Source organism: Ambystoma mexicanum, chromosome 1p (genome assembly GCF_040938575.1).
Source record: "Ambystoma mexicanum isolate Mex_15411 chromosome 1p, UKY_AmexF1_1, whole genome shotgun sequence".
Lineage (NCBI taxonomy): Eukaryota > Metazoa > Chordata > Amphibia > Caudata > Ambystomatidae > Ambystoma > Ambystoma mexicanum.
The window spans coordinates 709,204,662-709,225,769 of NC_090921.1; the positions used below are offsets into that span (position 1 = coordinate 709,204,662).

The 21,108-nt window shown below is 45.2% G+C and overlaps 1 protein-coding gene across 4 annotated transcripts in view; it reads left to right on the forward strand.

The window, feature by feature from the left end:
- Positions 1 to 11,511: 11,511 nt before the first annotated feature.
- GBA1 (glucosylceramidase beta 1) overlaps positions 11,512 to 21,108 on the forward strand; it is a 362,310-nt gene continuing 352,713 nt past the window's right edge. Inside the window, exon 1 of one of the 4 annotated variants that reach the window (XM_069650127.1) lies at positions 11,512 to 11,630. The gene's annotated coding sequence lies outside the window, so the exon portion shown is untranslated. Of the gene's footprint in view, positions 11,642 to 21,108 lie in introns of all 4 variants that reach the window. The other 3 variants (XM_069650126.1, XM_069650121.1, XM_069650125.1) reach the window with 3 other exon arrangements.

Below are 21,108 nucleotides of genomic sequence, written 5' to 3' on the forward strand. Positions count from 1 at the left end.
AAGCCGGTTTGACTTTGGGACAGAATGTCATGTGATTCCATAAATTGCTCTATATGATATAGGAGTAGAATAGTAAAGACTTTGTATGAACAGTCCATTAAGGAAATTGGCCTGTAATTATTTGGATCCGCAGAATTGCCTTTCTTATAGATGGGCACAATCATAGCTATATGCCACAAACGAGGAATAGACCCTGTCAAAAAAATGTTCTTAAACTTTAAATACAATATTTTTGCCCAGAATGTCGGATCAGTTTTAAAGACACAAGCTGGTATACCATCGGGCCCAGAGGCCATAGAAAAATTCAGCTTTCCAATGGCCCAGATGATATCTTCAACTGACCACTCGAAACAGGGCAGAGAGTTTAATCTTTTCACTGTGAAAGATTTCACTGCAAACGATGCTGGCAATTTAAAGTTGTCACCAACAAAAGTTTCCCATCTATCTGCAGAGACTACATTTGGTAAAGCAATTTCAGTTATACTTTGTTTTGACTTATTAAATATCTGCCAGATAGATTTGGTATTATGTCTACACGGGTATCTGATGATCTCCTGATTATCCTTTAAGTGGAGGGATTGACGATAAATTCTACAGTTTTTACTAAATGAACGTAGGATTTGCTTTTTGCTGTTTAAATATTCACCTAAATCAAGATTTAAGGTTTTAAGATGTCTTAATTTGCAGTGTTTTTGTTTTTTTAACACTGCTATATGGGGATCATATTGGCGGGGATGAGATTTCTGCTTCATCAAGTTGCTTTTAGAAAGTCGATTTAGTGACTCATGTATAATAGGATTATTACCAGATTCGATATCAAAAAGATCTTGAGCTGTATATTCAATCTCAAGGTTATAACTGGTTAAGCTGTTTAAATTTTCAACCAATGTTAGACACAAATGTCTATTCCAACGAATAGTACTCGACAGACGCTCTATTTCTATTGGGGCCAATTCAGAGGAATTTAACAAACCCATCCATGGAAGATCTATTTTAATTGAGATAATACAGTGATCACTCAAACCCACATCGATGGAGTGGGTTGAGGAACTTAAATTTAGCTGATTTTCAGATAGCACAAAGAAATCAATTGTAGATACAGACTTCTCCCTATGCCACGTATATTGTAGCGTATCTGGATGTAATCTTACAAATCTCATATTCCACGGACGGAAAAAGTCCTTCCATCTTATGCCAATTTCAACAGATCTTTTTTTATTGAAAAATGTGACCCGTGCTTGCATATCATACATCTGACCTAGGCAGCTTGCATTAAAGTCCCCACCAATGATTATGCCTTCATACTTATTATTCACAGCAGCATCTTCAAATATTGCATCAAAAATATTCATAAGTTCTTCAATCTCCTGTGTTTTGGGGTTAAAATACATATTTATAATCAAGAACATTTCCTTCTTCCCCACAATTAGTGCGATGTCAACAGCCAAAATATTAGTTGATGAATAAGATTCATTATAATGTGTGTTGATCCTATTATTGATCAAAATTGCGAGGCCACCAGCGGGGCGGCCCATCCCATGACTACTCGCAGGACTAGATATCACACAATATCCATCAACTAACATATGTTTAGAAAGCATTGTCTCCTGTAACATAATAATTTAAGGTTCAGTAAATATGTCATTTAACGTTAATGCTGAGACAAAATTGCAATAACCGCATACATTCCAGGAAAATACCTGGATAGAATTTCAGCTACCGTGACAGATTTGCCGAATTACTGTGAGTTACATCATTTACCAAATTACCTATCCAGGACCAATCCTTTATGTTAGATGCAATAGTTGCTAGTTGGGCAATAGCATCAGACATTAAGATGGGAGAGATACTCTCCCCATTGGTGGTACCAAAGGTAATCACATGTTGAGGAGCCACATAATTCAGGTACTGAAGAGCCTTTTTCTCATTATGTAATAGATTTAAGTGAACCCCCAAATGAGCGAAATCATCTTTAAAGTCCCATATCTGTTTTAGAATGAAAGAGGAAGGTACTTTACATAACATTCTTCCATTATTTTCGTTTTCCAACTTAACCCATTCTACATCATTTGAGTTTATATATTGAAAACTGGCTGTAAATCCTATGACTTTTTGCAATTGCTTATAAAAGGTAAGTGTTATAAAATGTGTTAAGCCAGGGCATGGGTTGGGCTGGTAGCTTGCTTATATTTAGGGCAGGGTGGGGAAAATCTCCACACCCATAGTGGAAATCTAAAGTTGGCACCCATGAACACCGTTATCTTCTGTGAACTAAAGGAAAGCAGGATTCAAAAACCACACGGGCAGGGACGAGGTTTGGAAGAACATGCACTTTATTTAGTTCAACCTCTCCGTAACATACTACGCCGGAACTGGCGTTTGTCCCTCTACCCCTCCCACATCCACCCACTTGTTACCTCACACGTGGTCTGCCTTTGGGGACCACAATCTCAATTTAAGGGGCAGGGTCCTGCCATTTAACATCTCCCCCTCATAAATGTCCTTACATCACTTTAACATTCTTCCAACTAAGCTGTACCCCGTAGCACCCAGACAGAGGGATGGATATGGGCAGAGATCGCAAGCAGATAGTTCCGCCGAGACCAAGACCAATGATACAATTATTGAGACAATCTAATGCAACATATCGATAGAGATGAGAGACAGCCTGGTCAGGCTGAAACTAGAACACTTTAAGGAAGAAATAATTTTTGACTAAAATCCCGAAAGACGCGCAAATGAATGTGCATTTTCTCCATGCAACAATACTAATAACCAACCCTACTAAAAGCTCACCACTCTTCACACACCTTGCAAACCCTAACCAAACACAACCATACCTCTTAAATCGCAGCAACCCACATGCACTTCACCACACCGCAACAACAAACACACCACACAGAACCCCACATAACAGCACACAATGGATTCTGACCGGATACCACACCAAAAAGCTCAGGGAACCGTTTTAACCGAACTGAAGCTACCAACAGCAAATCACAGCTCCCTTGCTCTCTCACTCCACGCTGTATTCTACTAACATGCCCTTACCGTCCCCCCTTCTTTTTCAGGACCTGCAGAGTGCCAGTGGACCACTACAGTGGTGTTAGTGCGCGGTATAAATATCCTTTAACATTAACACCCACCGCTACAGTTTCCTGATAACTCTCTGTGGATGACTTCTTGCCTGCGGTTGCGTTGCTTCATCTTGGGTCAACAGTTCTCGCAGGTGTAGCTCCTTCTCTCCTTCCTTGGCTCTGGCGAGGCCATTCGGCGAACCTTATTCTTCTGTCTGCCTCCTGCAAAGGTCTATCTCCTCTGTGTCAGGTCGAAAGAAATGTCTGAAATGTAAGGCATTCCTGGTTAGCTGTTGGTTCTGATTCTTAGCGGTAACCATCAAACCCTTCACTTCCACAACCTTGAATGGGATGGGAAAGTATCGGGGGGCGGTTTTCCTTCTAACTTTCTGCTGCATGAGGGCTTCTTCCCCTGGCTTGAACTCTTTTCGGTCGGGCACCGTTTTTTCAGTCAGTTTCTTCTCTCACTTGGCGCGTTTGGCCGCGTCCTTCTCCTTCACTTCTCTATCTATGTCTCTGCTGTTCGAATGACTGCCCTTCTGAGTGTCTGGGGCACCACCAATCTGCAGCCTCTCAAAAAGATGGCTTGGTCCATGGCTGCCAATTTGGTGTGTACCTTGGCAAGCTTGTTCATTTCGGCTTTATTTGCCCTTGGGTACCATTGGAATTGTCTGTGGTAGTCCTTCCATTTGTTGCTATTGGTCAGTTGGATGGCCATTTCAAATGATGGGTCACTTAGTGACTCCCGTGCTACTTCGTCCAGCGTGAGAGCTGGCAGTATTGCATTCTCTGCAACATATCTGATGTACTTGGCATTGCCACTCTGTGTAGTTGCCTGTTGGTAATGTGGGTGTCTAGAAATGTAGTCTGCAGGATTTGGATCTTCTCCCGGCATGTGCACGATATCATTTTCATACTCCTGTAGGCGGATCCACCATCTTTTGATTCGTGGGGGCATCTTGGTGCGGGGGTTTCGAAACAATAACACTAAAGCCTGATGTTCGGTCACCAGTGTGAATCGTTTCCCAATAATGAAATTGTGGAAGTGCTCACAGGCCCAGATAGCTGCAAGGCTTTCTTTCTCAGCCTGTGAGTTTGCATGTTGCATGAGCGAGAGAGCCCTGATAGCGTAGGCCACAATATGGGTGGGCTGTTCCTGCATGTCCTTGGTCTGTCCGAGTATCGCCCCTAAGCCTGCCGGGCTCGCATCGACTGTGATCTTCATATGCCAGGAAGGATCGAAACATGCTAGTCTATGGGCCTCAGAATGTGAACTTTTCACAACATTGAACAATATCTGGCACTCCGGTGTCCATTGGAAAACATCATCTTTCAGTAGGAAGTATTGGAGGGGCTCTGTTTGTGTGGCATAGTGTGAGAGGTACCTGGCAAAGTATCCCGCCATTCCAAGGAATGAGCAGACATCAGCTACCTGCCTGGGAGGCGGCAGGCTGACTATGGTGCTCACCTTGTCAGGATCTGGGGCCATTCCAGCATCCGAGAATACGTGCCCAAAGAATCGAAGCCTCCTTTTATTGATGTTGCACTTTTCCAGGTTTAATGTGATCCCTGCTGCCTGTAGTAATGTGCAGACTTCAAACAACACACTGTCATGTTCCTCCTGTGACGCTGCATAGACCAAAATGTCATCACCGTAGTTGAAATCATATTTGACAGGGAAGGTGACTTGACGAATGGCCTCCTCGGCAGTAGATGAGATTCTGAAATGGAGGCATCTATATTGGAAAAGCCCCTTGTGCGTGGAGAAAGTGGTGATACCCTGAACTCTGGGTGCAGCTCTAACCAGTGATCAGGTCAAGTTTGGAGAAGGTAGACACCTTATTAAGTTGGACAATCATGTCCTCGATATTGGAGCCTGGATGTCGCTCCCTCTGGATGCCAGTGTTGGTCACCCTCATATCAATGCAGAGTCTTATGCGACCGCCTTCCTTAGGGACTATTACCAGAAGGGATATCCACCAGGGCGTGGGGGCCTTCCGCTCTCTCAATGATGTCATTCTGTAAGAGGTGATCTAGTTCCTGGGAGACCGCTGCCTGGAGATGAAACCCCACTCTGCGAGGGTGCTGGGGAACTGGACGGACAGATTGGTCTATGTGCAATTTCATGATGACTCCTTTGAGTTTACCAAGTCCCTGGAACAGCCGGGGGAACCTGAGTTTTGTGGCATCCTTGGAAAGGGGCTTACATGCCACCATGTAGATGCTGTCTTTGTGCTCATGTGGGTAAGTAGCAGTTGGTAAGTAGCAGTCTGCACGACACCAAGGGTCATGTAGTGTAGGTGGATGATGGCCAACCGGTTGCCCGTCTTGCAGCTGAGGAGGCAGCCCCCTTTGGTGGGACTGTGCACTACATGTATGGTTACAACAACAGACCGGTTGTTGTGCACCAAAGTCTGTTGAAACTGGCCTACTGCTTGAAGCGGTTCACTAGCGCCCCACTGGAAGATCCTCACCCTTGACCTAGAGAGGATGTGTTTTTCAGCCATTTGATGAAATTCTTGCTCACCCATGACGTTGACGGTTGCGCCGGTATCTATGAGGAAACAGTGGTTTTATTCTCCATGTAGATAAGGATTCTTGGTGCTTCATCTGCCATTTGACTCTCGTGGATTAGGTTGCCATATTCGTTTGGGTATTCTAGGTATTCCTGGTCATAGTATTGTGGGTCGCCTTGATACTGGTCTGAGGGGCGGAAAGGGCGTGTAGGTGGTGGCTAATTGTATTCATCCCTGTACTATGGGTGATGGTTGAACAATTCATTAATTTGCCAGTATTCAACGTCAATCACATCATCTATGGCCCTTACGTACCAGTGTGGTCCACCAGAGTATCCGGGGGGGGGCATCTCTGTTCCTGGGGACAAAGAGCAGGCCTGATGCCCTGGCCCCATGGTGCCATGGGGCTTGCCATGGTTGTTGGGAATGGTGGTTCTTCCCTACATACAGTCTGAAAGTGTCCCTGTTTCCCACACCTCTGGGTGAGGGCAGGACACGCTCCTGTGTCTGGGAACACCAGCCCTCATCTATAGCGGGACCTTTGGGTTTTGAGTGTCTGTCGTCCAGGTGCTATCGAGTGATTAGGTGATCAAAGGGGTCCTTGTGGTTGGTCTTCTGGCGTCCAGACTTCAATTGCTGCCACCATGTCATGTGTGAGAAACCTGAGGGTATTCTCCCAAGCCAGCCTTGAGAATCCCTCATTCATGTGGCCTGTGCCAATGCTCTCAGACCCGAATCCCAAGGGCGGACGGAAGAGAGAGGATCACCTTGGATGGGGGAACCCGATGTTGTGCTCGGGGAATTACCCCAGGTGAGGTGCAGTATTATACATAGGAAGAGGGAGAGGAGGACGAGACCCCTGAGGCCTTTTTAGGCTATACAACATCTACCTCCCTTCCTCTCAGTGAATCTCTCGAGCACAGATCCATCGACCCCACCGTACATAGCCAATCAACTAGGAGACCAAACCTTGTTACCCTGAAAAACCCCAACTCCGAGAATCCTCTTTTTTCTATTGTCCACCTTAATAATCATGGTCATTTCCATTTGTTTAGCAAACTCCACCAATCTCACCCTTCTCACTTTACCAACAGTCCTAGGATAAAGAATATCATTTTCCATGACAACCCCCCTCTTTCCAACATGAATACTTTTGCATATTACGAAGGACGACAGACTAACACCCAAGCCATTTACCTGATATGTCCCAATACAAGAGTCAGGCAAAGTCAGACAATTGAACAGAATCACACACACTTGACAGCCCTTTCCCTTTCCCACAAGGATAAAAGGTGGAGCACAGCAGCGCAATAAGAGCAAGGCAGACTGCATGACAAGAGAGCTAACTCAGCATGGCAGTTCAAGAGAAGGAGGAAGACGGTGCAAATTGAGAGGGTGCCAACGAGAGAAGTGACCTTGCCCTTTCTGACCAAGGCCCGTGAAACCTCTGCAGAAGGAATTGTAAGACCGCGAACAATAGCCAGCATGTGTTGCAGCAGATGTCAACGGTACACGGGCCCCTCCTCCACTAACAACCAACCTGGGGAGAGCCGCTTACAACCATTGTACCCGCCTTGACTCCAGAGACAAGAAAAGCCAAGCAGTTCATCACAGCCGGTGAGTCGAGGGGAGAGCCAATAAGAAACCGAACTGTGTTGAACTAAAGTAGCAAACTAGTAATTAAAGAAAGTACAAAGAACTATTGATACGCAAAGGGAAAAGACAGCTATAAAAGAGCCCAGCACCACATGGGTGCTCACTCGAGAAATGCTGGGCGATTAAATAGTTGTTGGAAGTACCGATACCAGAAGGCCTTGGGAGAAAGGCGAGAAGGGGGTCAAAGTGGTCATACAGGGGTCTGGTAAAATCCTCTGTACAGTCGAAAGCCTTTGACCAAACAGAAGATTGAGCAGCTAAGTGAAGCGAGTCCTGCATCATAAGAACTGTTTGATTGATAAAGTTGGCAAGAGTGAACCCGATGGAGTGATACTGATAAAGAGGGCACGAAGCTGAAAGTCTCGATAAAAAGTGTGTTGACAAGAGTGAACCTGGCAAATGGATGTCCACAGTGGTCTGTATAAGAAAACAGTGAGATTCTTGAATGTCACAGATGAAATTGTGTTAAAAGCTGTAGTGAACTCGGCAGAGTGAGGCTCACATCAGAGAAGGGTCTGAGCCCGGAAGAGGGGGATCCAAGAATGAAAACCCATCATCCAACAATCTGTGAATGAAATAAAGAAGAGTCCGATAGAGAAAGCCATTTGAATACATGCCAGGTTGAACCCGACGGAGGGAGGCTGATATTCGGGAGGGTGTCTGAGCCCGGAAGAGGGGGACCCAAGGGTGAAGAGCTATCACCCAAAAACAAGCAGTGACAATCAGAGAAGAACTTTGGAACTTTTGTTAACTTTTTCTGTTTATTATTTTGAGCATATTAGACCTTCAGAAGCGAGAATTTCAGATACCAAGGGACCTGATATTGCTAAGAACTTTTTGTTGATCTGAGCCTGGAATAGGAAGATCCAGGGGTGGAAAGGCATTACCCAATGTGAATATTGAGAAAGGAACTTTTGTTTATTAATTTTGAAGACATCAAGTTCTCGGAGGCAAGAGACTTTTTGTAAAAAGGAGACTTAACCACTGAAGGCTGGGATAAGCTGAGAGCCAAACTATTAGCTTGTGCTGGGGAAGATCGAGCGTGTGCTGTGATCAGGAGTCCCACCCTGTCCCATGATCAAAACGTGGGGAAGGGAGACCCCAACAACTGCATCCTGACTTATTATTTGTGAACACTTCTTTCTTTCCTGTGAATCCTTTCCCACACTCTTTGTTGTATTTAGCGTAAGGATTGGCAATAGGTTTTTCTTAGTATAGGCCCTTTTATTTGGCAAGACGCCACTAGGACTGCCTTATTATTATTTGATGGTTGTAGCTTGCTCCCATCTTAGATTTAGGTTTAGATTAGGCGTTTTTCCAACCCGCATTTACAGTTTAATAAACACCCTTGAACTTTGATCACTTGTGTCTGTCTTTACTGTTGCCCCCATGAGTTATTTACATCCGTTTATCAGGCTTCTTGGATTTCTGGTTCTCCATGGAGGCCGCTTGGATGTCAACCCTTTTGTATACTCTTGCAAACTCCACAATCTCATCCAGGGGGAGCGGCTTCTTGAGTAGTTGCTAACAGAATGTTGAGGAAATACATCCTTCGATGATGCGCAGCCTAATGGCCTCATTGTCTGAAAACTGGGTGAATTGGCAATGCACCAGTTTTTGCCTGAGGCAGGTAATGAGCTCATCGATGGTCTCCTGGACTTGCTGCATACATAGGTTAATAACGTAGTGCTCATAGTCTCTTTTTAGTTGTATTATCAGTTTCTTGTTAAGCACGTCTACCAGGGTGTCATATGTAGTTCTCTCCCCTTTCAGAATAGTGTTGATGATGACCTTCATTTCTTTTTCCAGCCACATTGGTAAAACAAATCTGCTAATGCCAGGGACTTCCCCACCGCCTTTACGAAGTCCTTGAATTCATCCACCCATTTAGACCACCTGGGGCCCTTGTCTTGGTGTGGTACGAGTGTGAATGGGAGGGGCCGCCTGAGGAATGCTGCTCTGAAGGCGGCAGGCATGTGAGCCTGGAAAATGCCAATGTCCTGTGCCACCTGCTCCATGGTACGGTGGGCTTGAGGCAAAAGGAACAAGGCCTGTGTTTTGCTCGGGGTGCCTCACCTGGCCAGATGTCTCGTGGACCCTCCTTTCTGGCAGTTCTGAAATGTAGGATGATGAAAGGCCTGTCACTTTGCCACGTGCACCGCCCTTGGTGAACACCACTTGAGCCTGGAGGGGATGTGGGTGCCGTAGTAGGCTCAGCTGGCATGTGTGTGTGCACCCGGTGGCAAGGCAGGGGTATGTCTGCAGCTGTGATGTAAACAGTGGCTTGGATCTGGTAATTATATAGATGAATTGTCTCTCACGGCGTGCAAAGCGCCGGAGTAGAGCGAGTTGCTGTCCTGTGGTAGAGCACAGGAGCCTCTTCGTCCCCCTGCATTGAGGCACATAGAATGCTGGGAAGCTTGTGTTGGTCTGCGGCGGGAAGCAGGAAGTCTTGTGGAGCGGCGTCACAGGCCTCAAGTGGCCCACACCGTATGCTGGCTTGAAATGTAGGGTCTCTATGGAAGGTGCTCCGAGCGCTGGGGGCGGGTCTCTGGGTGGCAGTTGATAGCGGAGGCTCAGCTGGATCGCTGTGGAACTAGCGGGATCACTATGGAGTCACAGAACGTCACAGCTGCACACTCAGCAACAGAGGAGCGAGAGGATCAACGGGATCGCCTTTGGGAAGTCAGGAGGAATTGTTATCTTCTGTGAAGTAAAGGAAAGCAGGATTCAAAAACCACACAGGCACGGACAAGGTTTGGAAGAACATGACCTTTATTTAGTGGAACTACTTCGTAACATACCAAGGCGGAACTGGAGTTTGTCCCTCTCCCCCTCCCACATCCACCCACGTGTTACCTCACACGTGGTCTGCCTGTGGGCAGGGACGTCATTTCACCAAAATGCCTGGGGTAGCGGAAGTAACATCACATGACCGTTGACCTCTGATGACATCACAGGGAGTGATGTCATTTGACCCCACCCCAAAGTGATATTGCAGGAAGCGATGGAACATGAGCTTTCAACCCTTGACAAAACCGGAAGTGGCATCACATAGCATTGTTCCTAAGTACACTATGAAAGGCATAGTACGATATCACTATAATGTGATATACATTTCATACAAGAATGGATCGCCATACGTATCGTTAAGATCAGTGTGTATAGGCTCATATTACCAAATTACTGTGTATGCAAGCAGACGTCCATGGCCAAATGATAATGATGTGTAACATTTACTCTTAAGTGCTTTATATAGAAAATATATACATACAATATCACCCAACCTGTGTTGGTACTCATTTATCAACCTCGGAAGGCTGAGAGTTGAGGTGGTTAAGAACAGACTAAATCAGTGACTCACACCCTGAAGTGTGCCTGAAATAAACCTTTAATGAGTCTAGCACTTACTGTATAGAATTCCAGAAGGGCACATTATTTGGTAATCCTATTCTTTCTTATTGAGGGGCACTGGTGAAGTGTTAGACTTGTGTAAACCCCTTTTTTTTTAAGAGGCCTGAACAAGAAAGCCGGCCACTCCAGAAGCAAAGAGCCACATGGCGCTGGCCACAGCCCAGTAGCTTGCAGAAAGAAAAGAAAAAAACCTATTTTTGTCCTTTTTTTTTGTTTTAGGGGTAGCAAGGGAGACCTCAGGGGTCGCAGTTGTAACCCGTCTGTGGGGACCACAATCTCAATTAAAGGGGCAAGGTTCTGCCCTGTAACAAACACACAGTTTCATTTCTTAATAACTGTTGTCAATGCAATAGAAGCATTTATTTGTGATTAAGCAGTTTGACAAACTTATAACTGCTTTAGAAATATATCCTGTGATCAAACACAAAGGAAAGGGCAGAAAAACCACAGGGTATTTATTTGTGTGGCAGTCTGACAAAAAATTAAACACATTTTAAAGAAAACTAGTGAATGTTGTAAGATGTTTTAAGAAACATGGTTCAGTTTGGAAATGTCTTTTCTTTTTTCTCTAGAAAAGCGTAAGCTGCACATTTGGAAAAAAAATAGTGTGCCCAGCATGTAGTTAGCCTGCTTTTAACAGTGATGGCTCCCACCCACCTCAGAGATATTCATGGCACTCTGATTCCAGTGGTGTCCCTTTCAGGCCAGAAGAACACTGAGCAAAACGAGCTTGCAAACGCACGCGAATTATGGACGTGTTGTTTGATATTGGGCATCCCCAGAGGCTGTCAGTCGGGCTGGTTAACACCCACCCAGCGTTCCGTCACTTCCACCATCCGGTCCTCAAGCAAGAGCCAATAGGAATACTCGCTCGCCCGTCCAATGAGAAACGGCGTTGTCAGATACAGAGTGAAAAAAAACACAAGCACTGGAAACTTCCCCTGAAGGTGGCTGGTTGTAGTGACAGGTAAAAGAGAGGTTAGTAGAGGGGTTTCGGAGGGAGGAAGTGGGAAACGTTCTGCTCATGCAGTCTACCTCTTTCTACCACGTGTGCTCGTGCTTTCCTGTTGTAATCTGTCCTTCACTTTTCCATCGGGATAATATGCCTCGATGCTTTCGGTATCATGTACCTGGATGCGTTCGTGATATTTGCCTCGTTGCTGTAAAGTTTGCATTTCTCGGAACGTCAACCAAAAGGTATATTGGTTGTCGAGACCCTGCCGGCTAAGCCTCGACTAACTGAACTTAGATAATATATTGGCGAGATTTACACTTGCCTTTAACCAAGGCTCCGATTGCACCTGATCCAGTAAACATGTATGGGCATGCAGTTGTGGGGTGGCGGGCTCTTCGAGGCACTGTGCAGGTCGGAGGTTGTGGTGGCGGAGTTTCGGTGTTCAGGGAGTGTCATGCCATGGTGCTTGACGGGCCAGCTGTGCTCAGAGGTCATTGTGCAAACCACAGAGAACCAGATGCATGATAGGGCATTTATGGCCTCGGCACAACGGTGGCAAGCCACCCGGTAGTGTTGGTGTTGCAAGTGCCACACTCAGCAAAATCGGGACTTGAAGCCCGGCCCACGTTCTAGGCGCCACGCCTTTTGTATACATTTTAGTATAGCAAGAGAAGGGGAAACCCAATCATGCTTGCAATGTTTTACCTATATTGATTTTTTTTTAAAGGAACCTGCATTATTTAATTAAGGCTTCAATGACATTTCACTATACCATACATTTTTTTTTTTTCCTAGAAAAGATGAAAAGCTGAGCTGGTGCTGACTAAATGAGATCCAGTAACTATCAAGCTGTTCAAATTTTAACAAGATGTGCATTAACCCACCAAGCTAACGTCAAAAGAATCTCACAGGGAGGAAAGGTGGCAGTGGTTCTTTAACCCTTTTAGAAAGCGAATACTAATAACAGAATGGCCTGTTGCAGTTTTGTAGAACTTTTACCCTTATTGCCCAAACAAATAAATTTTATATGAGCGATACAGTTTAAAAGCTGATTTGGGCACCTCTCGCATTACGCTGGCTCTTCACTGTCTCTACCGAACTTCTAGAGGCATAGGCAAGTCATAACATCCAGCATGATATTCTTTTCTACCAGAATCTTATTAATTTTGTCAGATGTGATAAGAGGCCGAGCCGGGTACACTGACTTTCAACTGCTTCTGAAGGTGACGAACGGAGACACGAAGGTAAATGGAGGAGGCACCCCAATAACCGGGACAGGGGGCCTTCCTCCTTCCGCTCTCTCGTCCCTCCCTCCCATGGGGGCAGGGGAGAGGGCAGCAAGAGGCAGAAAAGAGCGCCAAGCGCTGTAAAAGCCCACGAAAGGCAACAAAACAAAGAGGAGAGGCTTGTGCTTCATAAGTAGGGGGCTCCCGGCACAGGAGCACTTGCAGCTCTTCCAGCAGCCGGGCGCCCGCCAACCAGGAGAGGATTTCGTTTACCACCCTCCCCACCCTACAGCTGTGGCAGAGCCCGGACGTCGTTGTCGCAAGAGGACCGGGCGGTGTTGTGGCGACCAATGAGAACAGAAAGACTCAGAATGAGCCATTGTTAAACCGGAAGGGGCTTCGCCCATTCTGGACAGCGCCTCCTGGGAGCCTAAACGGCGGGGGATTCTGGTGGTAGCAATTGGGGCTCAGCTCCCCCCCCCTCACCCCCACCCCCTAACCAACGGCCTGCAGGGGCAGGCGGTTCTCAGATTCGAAGGTCTTGGGGGAGTTGGGCCTGCAATGGACATGGATAAAAAGGGGGAAGCAGGACGAGGAGCAGTCGCCACATCTTTGGAACTATTTTCAATATCTGTTTGCTGTGGTTATATATAAATGTGAAAATAAATCTGCTGCCTTGTTATGCCAAACCAAAGGAAAATGTCTCATTCAGCACCTTACTGGAGGGGAAAGAAAACGGCTGGCAAGAATGAGTAATGGGTGATACATATGGCATAGCTAATGGACAAATACCCAAGTTATGCCAGTTCCTCCTAGCCATTTTCAGAAATTGGCCTCTTATTGAATCTCCCCAGTCTATCTTGATTGCTTCATTTGTGAAGCATATCAGACATAAATATAGTAGGAATCATGCTTCCTTGCACTATAATTGCCTTCCCCCTAACTTATAGCGTTGTTGATTGATTAAAATACTGCGTAATAGGATGTTTTTAAACAAACAGCGAAATTTGATATTTTGTCAAACACCCGTGAAATCAGCTGTTTTTGCAAAAACATGCACAAAATGACCTGTTTTTGCAAAACAGGCCTTTTAAAAAAAATCTCCATAAAATAAAAAGAAGTCTCCATATGTGGGGGAAAAAGACAGAGGGAGAGTGATCAGCCAGAGGGAGAGCGGTGGCTCGGAGCGCAAGAAGCAGGCCAAAGGTGGAGAGGCAGTGGGACAGAAAGCCGAAATGGGGGTGGGCTTTAAAGCAGAGAGGGAGGAGTGGTCCAGAGGGCGAGTGGTGAAAGAGGGGGAGCGATGGACCGGGAAGAAGGAGCGAGCTGCAGATTGGGAGAAAGTATGGGTCCAGAGCACGATCGGTTGGGAGAAAAGTTGCAAGATGAAATGAGAAAGAATGAATGAAGGACTGTAGGATGCAGGAGGAAGTGGAGAGCATAATGTGTGCGTTTAGAGCTCGTTTAGGAGTGTAACGGGGTAGGGAGTGCGAGTTGTGGTTTTTGTGTTGAGCAATTAAGTACGCATATGACTGGCAGAGTTGAGTGGTTTGGGAGTGGGAGTTATGATGGAGAATTGGTGAGTTGGAGGGGTGTTCATGAGGGGTGCATGTTGGTGCTTATTGGATTGGAGAACATAGAAGGCAAATATTTGCACCATTGCCAATGATAACGATCAATAAAGTTAATAATAAAAAATAGGCCTTCACAATAAACCAAAAAAGTAGAGCAAACCAAACAGTTCTTTCAAGCTGAGGTGATCAGGGACGCTATCAACCTGATTGCAGAAAACAAATACAGAACGTGCAATTAATGACAGCCTGGCTCTTTTGCAGCCTCACACACCTACCTCTTTCCTGCAGCCTGGCGCTCTTACACCCTGGCTCTGTAACACCCACTAGTTAATAGAAAATAAGAAGCAAAAATGTTGCTATAAATACAATTTGATTCCGCAAATGTTTCTTTTTTTAATGTCGCAAATCTGTTCAATTTTATGCCATAATATCCTGGAGGGACTGAATAGTACATGTTTCCCAATGGAAATGCAGATCTACCACTAGCAGGCTTGAAGGTTGATGTAGGTCTGGGGGCCATGAATAGTGTAACTCTCACTTGAAATTGGTTATCCAGATATATCCAAGAGAGCCAGATGCATTCCAAGAAAGCTATAATTATAGAGAAGTGGCCCTAGAACATGCCTGACAACCCACACTCACTGGCTGTTCACTCAGCAGCGGTTTGCACTGTGGGACCTCTAGTTTAGCTTTTTCCAAATATGTGTAATGCAGATTGGCCTTGGTTCAAAAGCAAACAGTGACCACTAGTCCGATTCTTTCCCACAGCTGTTTCCTTACTTTATATGGTGGTTGGGAAGCAGAGATGTATATTCCCAATGTCCATGCTGGTCAGGGATGAGTGGTTCATCCTGTGCTAAGTGTTTCTCTGCTTTCTGCTGTTCATAGTTTTGCTTTTCATTCAGCATTGCAAAGCTGTAAGTGGGAGAATGTAAAACAGGAGGCAGGCTTGGATGACCTATACACAGGTGACATTGCAACAACTTCAGTTGTCTGAAGTCTGCTGTAGGTTGTTTGTACTATTAATCATCATTGCTTTATTCGCTGTTGGAAAAAGGCATTTAGCATATTATTGTGCATAGGTGTAAACAAAATGTGCAGTTTGCAAACGATACTTTTTTTGGCTTTCAAACAATCGGGGAGCTGTAGAAATACAGTTTTTATCTACCTTTGCAAATGGCTGGTGAGACCTGTTGTCTGGACTTGGCTTTAAAATCCATATGGGCCATCAAAATGAACAGCCGTAACATTAACGCCTACCGCTAAGAAGCAGCTTTCATGCAACAACCACACCAGCTGCACACATATCCGGTGCGCCCACGCACCATACCACACTGTGTCTCTACTGACTGAACTGCGGTTCCCGAGGGCGTTCAACCTACCAGCGATTTGAGATCATACCAATGATACATAAAGCGCTATATAAATGCCAAGTAACATAACATAACATTAGCTCCTTGCCTGAAGATTTGGAATTTTTCACATCAAGCCCCCACGACCCATTTTCCAATAATTGCTGCGTACTGGGCAGCCCTTATCCGACAAAAGAGCTGTAAATTATAGCGGTAAGGGGAAACTGCAGAATTCAAATGCAACTGGCAGGCTGACATTCACTTTAAAACTGCAGAGGCCGCTTCTGTTGCTAAGCCCCTTGGTTCTGAGTCTTTAAACTCCAGACTGCTGACCCACAGTACAGAAAGAATCCGGATTTGTCTGTAGACCCAACACACAGCCTCATCCTAACTTTGCCGATAGAGCCGCCAGGATACCGGCAAATGTAGATGGCGTTTCCGGCACTCGGTCTGACGGCATTGCTGCTGAATTTCGAGAGCTGGAGTGACGTGAAAATCCCCATTCATGGATTCCCATAGGACTCCATGAGGGAATTTGCTGTCATTACCGGCACATGAGGGCTTTTTTTGCCGGTAGAGCGCATGGCTTACCTGCAGCTTGGGAGGTAACCCAGGTGCCCCACCTGCAACCCTGTGGTTAGCCGGTCCGGTAAAGTGCTGGTATCCACGAATACTGGAACTGTTTTACCAGACTGGCCGATCTGGAATGAGGCCCTAAATCCAGATGGGTGGACCAGCATTGGACAAGGCAACCATCTCAGGTGAATGGGAGGCACTTAGTAGGCATATTACTTGTCATGGAGGGCTTGGCCAGAGTTGTAGGCTAGACTACGTTTGTGCTAGGGGGCACTGCAGTCACAGTGCAGACCTAGCACGCATCAAAGGTCCCTGTGATATGTTGATCAGCTTTTACATGCCTAAAACCGAAACAATTTTGTAGACTCCATATAACTGACATAGAAGAAGGACATTTAAGGCGGAGCACAGAAAATATGTATGATCTGACCAAAGGATCTATGCCCAGAGATGAACTAGAAGCACTTGCATATCTTTATACTCTCACTGCTTCTTTAGCATTTGTTCAACTTTTTCAGGAGCAACTTCATGAGTTGGAATATAGCTGTATTTTTCTAAAGAGTGCGTGGGTTTGGTAATGATGATGGATTCTGATAGTGTCACGTTTGGCACGTAATTGGGAAACTGGGTGTACATACACTTGCTATCAAGTCTAAACATTAATTTCCTTTACACTCATTTTTAATTTGTTTTAATCTTTTCTTTCTCCACTGTAGTGTTTCCTTTATTTTTTTGTTGCATCCTAATACTTTTCCACACTACGTTTGTTTTCTTTCTTGTGATCTGCCTGGTGTTTTGCCAGTATTAAGAGATGTACCGTTAAGATTTTCCTCCTCATACCGGGCTTCCCTTACAGCTGTGTTTATGGCATCATCTGTATTCATATTTAAGTTCTCTGATCATAGTCTTGCATCAAGGTCTATACTGAAAAGTGGTAAAGTTTAGTATTTTGCGGAGCTTCTGAGCACAGGGGTCCAGATTACAAAAATCTGGACTGTCCCCAAAACTGGGGCGTCTGGGCGCTCTACTTTGTAACCAAAGAGAGCTGTGAATACACAGGCTCAAATTCAAATAGGCCAAAAGTCGGGCGTCCTCAGTCTCGGCTGCAGCTAAAGCTTTACCTCTTCATTTGTTTCGCCATGAAAGGGATGGTCTAGTAAACATTTTTATTTAAAAAATAGATAGGCCACATAAAAAAAAATACTAGCATCCTCCGTTTTAAAACTTCCTATGTAAAATTTTGAGCTATTCAAGCTCAAAATTCGAAAAAGCAAGCACAGGGGCGCAGCCATTTTGTGAAATGGAGGCCCTCCTGTGCTGGCTTTTGCTTTTGCGGCACTAATGAAGGAAAAGCCAGCCAGCTGTAGTAAACAAAGTCTACCGCTGGGTGGCTTTCCCTTCATTAGTGCCGGGACTCGGAAGACGCGGACCGGAGACCAGAGCAGGAAACCTGCCGCTGAATCTCGGTAAGTGCTTTATTTTTTTTACAAAAAATAAGCACTAGCTGCAGTTTTTTTTCTAAGTTTTCCGGGCTGGAGGAGCCTGGAAAACTTAGAAATAAAACTGCAGCTTTAAAAACGTTGTATTTATGTTTGCGGTCGCTTTTGAAGCGACCGCAAACATAAATACAATGTTATTGTTTTGGAAAACGCTGTGGTTTTTCTTTCCAAGTTTCTCAGGCTCCTCCGGCTCGGAGGAGCCTGAGAAACTTGGAAAGAAAAACCGCAGCGTTTTCCAGCACAACCGCATGTGTTTCTGCCTGCTGTGGCTATCACTTTGGGACTCCGGTGCTCCCAGCGGAGCACCGGAGACCCAAAGTGAAAGCCACAGCAGGCAGAAACACACGCGGTTATGTTTACATGCCGCGTAGTGTTTCTACTTGCAGCTGATTTCCCATTTGGGGCTCTCCCCATGGGGAGCCCGAGAGCCCCAAATGGTAAAGCAGATTCAGGCAGACACAACGCGGTTGTGTTGGAAAACGCTGCAGTTTTTCTTTCCGAGTTTCTCAGGCTCCTCCGAGCCGGAGGAGCCTGAGAAACTTGGAAAGAAAAACCGCAGCGTTTTCCAACAAATAACGTTGTATTTATGTTTGCGGTCGCTTCAAAAGCGACCGCAAACATAAATACCTTTTTAAAGCTGCAGTTTTATTTCTAAGTTTTCCAGGCTCCTCCAGCCCGGAAAACTAAGAAAAAACAACGCAGCTAGTGCTTATTTTATTGTAAAAAAAATAAATGGCACTTACCGAGATTCAGCTGCAGCTTTCCTGCTCTGGTCTCCGGTCCGCGTCCTCTGAGTCCCGGCACTAATGAAGGGAAAGCCACCCAGCGGTAGACTTTGTTTACTACAGCTGGCTGGCTTTTCCTTCATTAGTGCCGCAAAAGCCAGCACAGGAGGGCCTCCATTTCACAAAATGGCTGCGCCCCTGTGATTGCTTTTTCGAATTTTGAGCTTGAATAGCTCAAAATTTTACATAGGAAGTTTTACAACGGAGGATGCTAGTATTTTTTTTTTTTATGTGGCCTATTTTTTAAATAAAAATTTTTACTAGACCATCCCTTGAATTAACCATTCACCCTGACGCTTCCCACTTTGAACTCCCTGCTGCACTCCATGCCTTTGATGGAAGATGGGAGAGGCAATCAATGCAGCGAGAGTGTCTGGCTGAGGAGTGGGTGCAGCAGAGTGGCAGTGACGTCCATTCACTAAAATGCCTGGGGTAGCGCAATTGACATCACACACTTGATGACATCACAGGATATGTTATATTACCTTTGATCCTGATTACATCACATTTAAAAAAAATTGCATGCCTTGCCTTTTAACCCTGACCACATCGCATGAAGTGGCTTGCAGATGAAAAAAACACCCATAAGATTATGATTCATAAAATTACAAATAAGTATTTATGCAGACAAATGACTATTTTAGTTACATTGTGTAGTAAATTGTACACTCGTCAATACATTTGAATTCAAAGTACCAACCCACATGATAGCAACCTGGCAATGTATAAGAAATCTGTGGCGAGTCAGAAGAAGGACACAGACTCATTGGTGCCATTGTATTAAGTATTTTTAATTAAAATATAAAGGATGATGCCTATCTTTCCCTATCGCTATGGGTGTTCCCTGCCTCGGTTATTCACTAAGGTGCTCGTCAGTCAGTCGGGATTGTCCAAACCAATAAGTCTGCTGTCCTACCACTATTCAAAAACTAACTTGGGTCCGGCGAATGACTCCATTTTCCTCAAGGTACTTCTAGTATCATTCTCTCAATAGGGGATTCAAAAATAGTCTCTTGAAAAGGACTCTTGCAACTGATGACCCTCTTCTGAGGGTATTTCTAGTAGCAGTGTTTTAATATCTGGCTTTTGAATAGTCTCTTGTGACTGTTTCCATTAAACTGTTTAATTCCTAAATTGGATTACTTTGTTTTCTCTCCTCGGGTTTCATACCTCTAGGGACTCTCTTATTAATCCTTGCTTCTTGTCCATGATGCTCAACATGTACTTTTATTGCCTCTTGGTATACTTCATGTTCTGTGTGGTTCAATTGGCAATTTTCTCTATGCTCTTCTCGACATCTTGCTTTCTTTTCAAACTTATTTTGACTTTGTATAGGATGCCGAGTTATTTTCACCTTTTCCCAGGGTAACTTTATCTCTTATACTTTTTGTTGGTATTGAACCATTCAACAGTACGTTTTACACAATTATTATACTTGGATTCCTATTTCAGTTTCTGTACTGGGACCAGTTAACTGGCTGCAATAATTCTTTGGGCTCTCCGCAGGCCTCCCGGTTTCCCTGTTACCTTTCTGGTGGTAGGGGAATGTCAGTGGGAGCCTCCTTCATTGCAGACCCTCATTCGATGCACAGACTGCCAGCGTCTCTCCTTTTCTGGTGTCTCTCCTCGTGGTTTCCACTTTCTTCATGGTAATGCGGCTGTTCAGCGTTTTGACTGTTACGACTTTGATTTCCAGTTATCCGAGGTATCGGCGACATTGCTGCGACACTTGTCCCACCAAGATTTCTTATCCCTGTTCTTGCCACCACCTTCAGATGGGCTCTGACCTTCATGTTTTCTGAAGCTCTCTGCTTGCCCTTGCTTCGGTGCAATGCTTTGCAAGGCTGTGCGAGTTTGAAACTCTAGGGTTCCGGCATGTGTGTGTGTGTGTGTCTCTCTATCTGGTTCGATGTGTGCCGCTTAGGGAACTCCCCAGCTGGCGTACAGGTCTCTCTGTGGTTCGCGTCACGCAGCTCGGGGCTTTTACCAGCAGACGTGAGTCTCTCCCTCTCAGCGGATTGGATCTTGAACTTTAACGCGATGTGTCCTTTTTTTCTTTCGGATAATAATATCCGTTTGGATTCTCCTTATTCCTGGTATTATGGTTTCTTCGTCACAGTATGGATATTTCCCAGGATTCTGTTATTGTAGCTTCTTTGTCCCAGTCTTGGTAGGTTATGGAATCTGGTGTTCTGAAGCATCCCATGTAGGTCATAGTATGTGCCACTTGAAGGAGTTTCTAACAGGAGTCCTTGTCTCTTAGGGGGGAGTGTCTTCCGATGAGGTCCCACTTGCCTCTACCCCTAGGGAAAGTATTGCAGAGTGGGCTAATCTCCCTAGCCTCAATGGGGGGTGGGGGGACCTTGGAGAGGAGGGATACATTCCCTTGATTTGTCATAGATCGGAATAGAAACATGTTTGCGAAAACACACCTCTTCATAAAAAATGAGGGCAATGCCAGCCTCACCAACGGGTGCA